This window comes from Gossypium arboreum, chromosome 9 (genome assembly GCF_025698485.1).
Source record: "Gossypium arboreum isolate Shixiya-1 chromosome 9, ASM2569848v2, whole genome shotgun sequence".
NCBI lineage: Eukaryota > Viridiplantae > Streptophyta > Magnoliopsida > Malvales > Malvaceae > Gossypium > Gossypium arboreum.
The window spans coordinates 49,060,661-49,066,660 of record NC_069078.1 but is presented as its reverse complement, the minus strand read 5'-3'; positions in this window follow the sequence as shown (position 1 = coordinate 49,066,660).

Sequence of the window (6,000 nt, the reverse complement as noted above, 5' to 3'; positions counted from 1 at the left end):
AGGAGGACGATGCACCTAACGTTATAACTGGTATGTTTATGGTTTCTAGCATACCGTATACTGCTTTGGTGGATATTGGATCTACTCATTCCTATGTTGCATGTGCCATATCTGGGTTGTTGGGTATGCACTCTGAAAAGATTGTGAGTGGGGTATCTGTGCTAAGTCCTTTGGGTCACTCGGTTAGGGTAGACAAACTGTATAAGGATGTACCCTTAGAAACTCAAGGTAGGATTTTCCCTGGAGATCTGATAGAGTTACCGTTCGGAGAGTTTGATCTCATTCTGGGAATGGACTGGCTTGTTAAGCATAAGGCGACTTTGGATTGTGCTGCTAAACGAATGGTGTTAAGGACCACAGAGGATGAGGAGGTTATGGTGATAGGTGAGCGAAGGGATTATTTGTCCAATGTGGTGTCAGCATTAAGAGCTGAAAAGTGGATTCGGAAAGGTTGTGAGGCCTACTTGGCATTTATAAGTCAGTCAGAAGAGGAGGGTCTGACAGTGAATAAGGTTAAGACCGTGAAGGAGTTCCAAGATGTTTTTCCGGAGGAGTTTCTAGGACTGCATCCGAACGAGAAGTTGAGCTTGGAATCTACTTGTTGCCTGAAACGGCGCCCGTGTCCATCGCACCGTATAGGATGGCACCGAAGGAGTTAGTGGAGTTAAAGACACAAATTTAAGAGTTGTTGGATAGGAGCTTCATTAGGCCAAGCGTGTCTCCATGGGGAGCACCTGTGCTATTCGTGAAAAAGAAAGATGGTACGATGCGGATGTGCATTGATTATCGCCAGTTGAACAAACTGACGATTAAAAGTAAGTATCCACTGCCAAGGATTGACGATCTGTTCGACTAGCTTAGAGGAGCTTCTGTATTTTCCAAGATCGACCTTCGATCTGGATATTATCAGTTAAGGGTCAAGGAGGCAGATATCCATAAGATGGTATTCAGGACTCGGTATGGTCATTACGAGTTTCTAGTTATGCCATTTGAATTGACGAACACTCCTGTAGCGTTTATGGATCTGATGAATCGTGTGTTCCAACCATTTTTGGATCGGTTCGTAGTCGTCTTTATTGACAATATCCTGGTATATTCTGAAACGGAAGCGAAGCATGATGAGCATCTCCGTATAGTGCTGCAAGTGTTAAGGGAGAATGAACTCTATGCGAAGTTTAGCAAGTATGAATTTTGGTTGAAGGAAGTAACCTTCTTAGGTCATGTGGTCTCTGCTGAGGGGATTAGGGTGGACCCTCAAAAAATTGAAGCAATTTTGGAGTGGAAGCCGCCTAGGTCAGTGTCGGAAATACGGAGTTTTCTAGGATTGGTAGGATACTACAGAAGGTTTGTGGAAGGTTTTTCCTTGATGGCAGCACCTCTGACAAAACTCATAAGGAAAAGAGTACCATTTGTATGGACTGAGAAGCAGAAGGAAGCTTTTGAGAAATTGAAGAAAGTTCTGACTGAAGCACCTGTGTTAATTTAGCCAGAGTCTGGGAAGGATTTTACTGTATACAGTGGCGCATCACATGTAGGTTTGGGCTACGTGTTAATGCAAGAGGGTAAGGTGGTTGCATATGTATCACGACAGCTTAAGCCTCACGAGGGGAACTATCCTACTCATGATTTAGAGTTGGCAGCAGTGATATTTGCACTTAAGATTTGGAGACATTACTTGTACGGAAAAATGTGTATTATATTCACAGACCATAAGAGTCTTAAGTATTTGTTGACTTAGAAGGAGATGAACCTTAGGCAAAGGAGATGGATTGAGTTGCTTAAGGATTATGATTGTTCGATCGAGTATCACCCGGGCAAGGCTAATGTGGTAGCCGATGGTCTAAGTCGTAGAACTATATCTGATCTGAGAGCAATGTTTGCTCGTTTGAGTCTGTATGACGATGGAAGTCTGTTGGCTGAGTTGCAAGTGAAACCAACCTGGGTGGATCAGATTAAGGAAAAGTAGTTGAACGATGAGTCTTTGGTCGCTCGTTTCCAACAGGTTAAGGAAGGGGGAACTTCTGAGTTTGGGTTAAATAGTGATGGAGTTCTGTGCTTCCGAGGAAGAATTTGTGTTCCGAAGGACTCTGATTTAAGGCAGACAATATTGAAGGAAGCTCATGGGGGACTTTGTGCCATGCATCTTGGAGGGAACAAGTTGTATCACGACTTACGAGAATTGTACTAGTGGCCTGGACTTAAACGAAAAGTAACAGAGTTTGTAGGGAAATGTCTGACATGCCAGCAAGTGAAAGCTGAGCATCAATTACCTTCTGGACTGTTGCAGTCAGTGAAGATACCACTTTAGAAGTGGTAGAGGGTAACCATGGACTTTGTGAGTGGGCTGCCCTTAACACAATTGAAGAAAGACTCGGTGTGGGTGATTGTGGATAGGCTGACCAAATCAGCCCATTTCATACCTGTACGTACTGGCTTTTCACTTCAAAAGTTAGCCAAGTTGTATGTGGCGGAGATTGTGCGACTTCATGGAGTCCCAGTTTCGATTATCTTTGACCGGGATCCCAGATTCACATCTCGGTTTTGGAAAAAGTTGCATGAGGTATTGGGGACGCGATTGAACTTTAATACGGCTTTTCATCCCCAAACTGATGGTCAGTAGGAAAGGGTTATTCAGATTCTGGAGGACATGTTGAGGGGATGCGTAATAGACTTTCGAGGTAGTTGGGAGGAGTACTTGCCGTTGGCAGAATTTACGTACAATAACAGTTACTAGGTGAGTATTCGAATGGCACCGTATGAAGCACTGTATGGGCGAAGGTGTCGTACACCTAGTTGTTGGATGGAGCCTAGGAGAGGGACAAGTTCTTAGACCAGAGTTGGTAGCTGATACTGAGAATAAGGTCAGAATAATCAGGGATTGGTTAAAAGAAGCATCTGATAGGCAAACGTCGTATGCAGATTTGAAGCGTAAGGAGATTGAGTACTTAGTAGGTGATATGGTCTTCTTAAAGGTTTCTTCTTGGAAGAAGATATTAAGGTTTGGTAACAAGGGCAAGTTGAGTCCGCGGTTCATTGGGCCTTATCGGGTTTTAAGCGAGTAGGCCCAGTAGCTTATCAATTGGAATTGCCTCCAGAGTTAGACAAGATTCACGATGTATTTCACGTCTCCATGTTAAGGCGTTATCGTTCTGACCCTGCTCATGTCATGCCAGTTGTAGAAATTGAAGTTCAGACTCATTTGACCTTTGAGGAGGAGCCTGTGCAGATATTGGCTCGAGATGTTAAGGTTCTCAGAAGGAAAACTGTCCCGTTAGTAAAAGTGCTTTGGCATAATCATGGTAAAGAGGAAGCCACTTAGGAGCCAGAAGAGGCGATGCAACAGCAATACCCTCATCTGTTTGGGTCAGGTAAATTTCGAGGACGAAATTTCTTTAAGGAGGGTAGAGTTGTAACGCCTCAATTTTCAAGAATTCTGTGTATGTTGGCAAAGATTTAAAATTTCTGTGTTCTGTCTGTTTGGTGTAGGTTTAATTATGTTAGTGGGCCTCTAGAAGGCCCAAGCTTAAGTTAAAACTCGGTAATTTTAGTTAATTTTAGTTCCGAAAGAAAAAGGGGTTCTGGGTAACTGGGTTTTTAAGCATTAATTGGGCAAAATAAAACACAAAGAAGCAGGTGGCAAAGTGGCATGTGAAGCCACTGGGAAGGCTATAAAAGTGGCATGTGGATGCTAGGGAGAACCAAGGTTCGAGTCACAATGGGAGCATATTAAGGGAATTATTTTTATGTTTAGAAAGGGTAAGTAATGGAACTCAAGTAAAAGACTGTCAGGAGGAGTTTGAGTTGCTTAGGGGATTGAGTAAGGAGGGGATAAGGGAGAGGATTTAGGAGCTGATTAGGGAGAGTAGTATTGGTCGCATGGTAGACTCTTGAGGAGCAAGAGTTGGCCGGCCAGGGGTTTTCTTTAGGGGGCAAGTTTCGGCTAGGTCAAATGCCAAGTATAAGTTCGGCATTAGGGGTAAGTAATGCCGTTTCCTAACCATTCTTCCTTTTTTCCGTTTCCTAACCATTCTTCCTTTTTCTTCTTTTTTTTCTTCTTTTTTCTCTCTTCATCAACTTCTTTTCTTCTTCTTGTCTGCCGAATATCTCTACCATTCTGCTCATCTTCATTTTTATCAGTTGTTTTTAAGCCTATAGTCGATTACCTCAAAAAAGCCGAAATCTCGAAAGCCTGATTTCTTTTGTGCCATTTTCTTCTAGTCAAAACCCTCTTATTTTCCCTCATCTTCTTGACTGATTCTCTAGTCCTCTGAACCCTAAGTTTCTGTCGACAAAGCCACTACAAAACCCTCATCTTTTCTTCACTGTTACAAAAAGCCGAAAACGCATAGCCATAGGGACATAGCCGAAATTTAAGATCACTAAAGGCTCGACTTTTGTTATCATTTGAAGGGTTAGATCTGCATCAGAATCGAGTAGGAGTTAATTAGAGTCATTGACTGAAGGAACCAATGGTAAGTTTTTGAACTTAATCTTTATTTCGGGTTTTAGAAAAGCCGAAACGCCTAAAGGTTAGGGAGGCGGTCGATTTGGGATTGTAGCTCTAAGGGTTGTTATAAATGTTTTATTTTGATAATAGTGGGATTTAGAGGCTGCTGATCGAAGGCTTGGACAAGTGGAATGACTGGATCTAGGCATAATCGCTAACTTCGGCAAAGGTAGGATCGCTAGTGCCTAAGGTGCTTTTGGCCGAATGTGGTAAGGGGTTAATACATAGTTCATTTTCGATAGTTAGATTAACGTGTTAGTAATTCAATTGTAGGCAGTTCATGTGTGGATCTCGTCAGCATATCATCGCAAACAGGTGTGTAACTAACACCCTCTTATAGACTAGATCGGCAAAAGTCGAAAAGCCGAAATGCCGAAAAGTCGGTATCTTGAGAACTTGCGAGTGTGCGAACGCTCATGAGATTAATAGTTGATGTATGTGGTAAACTAAAGTGATAAGATTACAAAGTGCACGATTCTGTGCATTTCGATGTTCTTGGGCTTAATGGGCCAAAATCGGGATAGTGGGCCAACGGGCCCAATGCGGTAAGAAAACGCGGTAAGTGTTTCTGGTCGTACGTAAATGGCTATGTTATGCATGAAAACCTTAAGAATAGTGAAATTTCTTGAATACCCCTATGTGTGAAAATTACTGATATACCCTTAGGTGCAAAATTACCATTATACCCCTAGGGTTACTTTTGACTGAAAAGCATGATGATTTAATTCTATATGATGTATGCCATGATTGTATATCTGTTGCATGGGGACATGGGTTATATTATGGAGGAAGCGTCCTGGTGGCTATGCCACAATTATCTGATTTGGTGGCTCTGCCACATATATCTGTTTTGGTGGCTCTGCCACGGTTATCTGTTTCTGGTGACTCTGTCACGTTATCTATTCTGGCAGCCATGCTGCATATTTCTGTGGCGTGTAGCGGTTGGGTGGGTCGAGTAGTCTCCCCACGTAGTGAAATGTTGGTATGGGGGTGCATGTGGTTGGATATGGGTTGGGTCTTGCATAAACATGTGATATCTGTTTTGTTCTATTATGGGCCTATGGGCTTTATTATGAATTTTGTTCTGGGCTAAGGCCAACTTATTCTGTTCTCTGTGGTTTGAACCGATATAGGCTATGGTTGGGTTGATTTACACACTGAGTTTCCCCAAACTCACCCCTTTATTTTCATCCACGCAGGTAATCCCCAACCATAGTGGGCTTGGAGCGGTGAGGGATTCGGAGTGGCCACACGTTCTGCAAGTTTGATTTTCTTCTGGTGAACTGGACATTCTTTTATTTACGTTTAAGGTTTTGGGTTTTTTTTATGTAATAAAGCCGCTTAATTATTCTTTTTGTTGATGGTTTTAATATGCTTTATTAAGATAGGTATTACTTATGCTTAACTGTTGAAATTGGATAGTTTTAGGGCGCGTTTTCAAAAATAGTAATTGATTTCAAAACAAAACGACAACAAGCAAAGCTTCCACAATG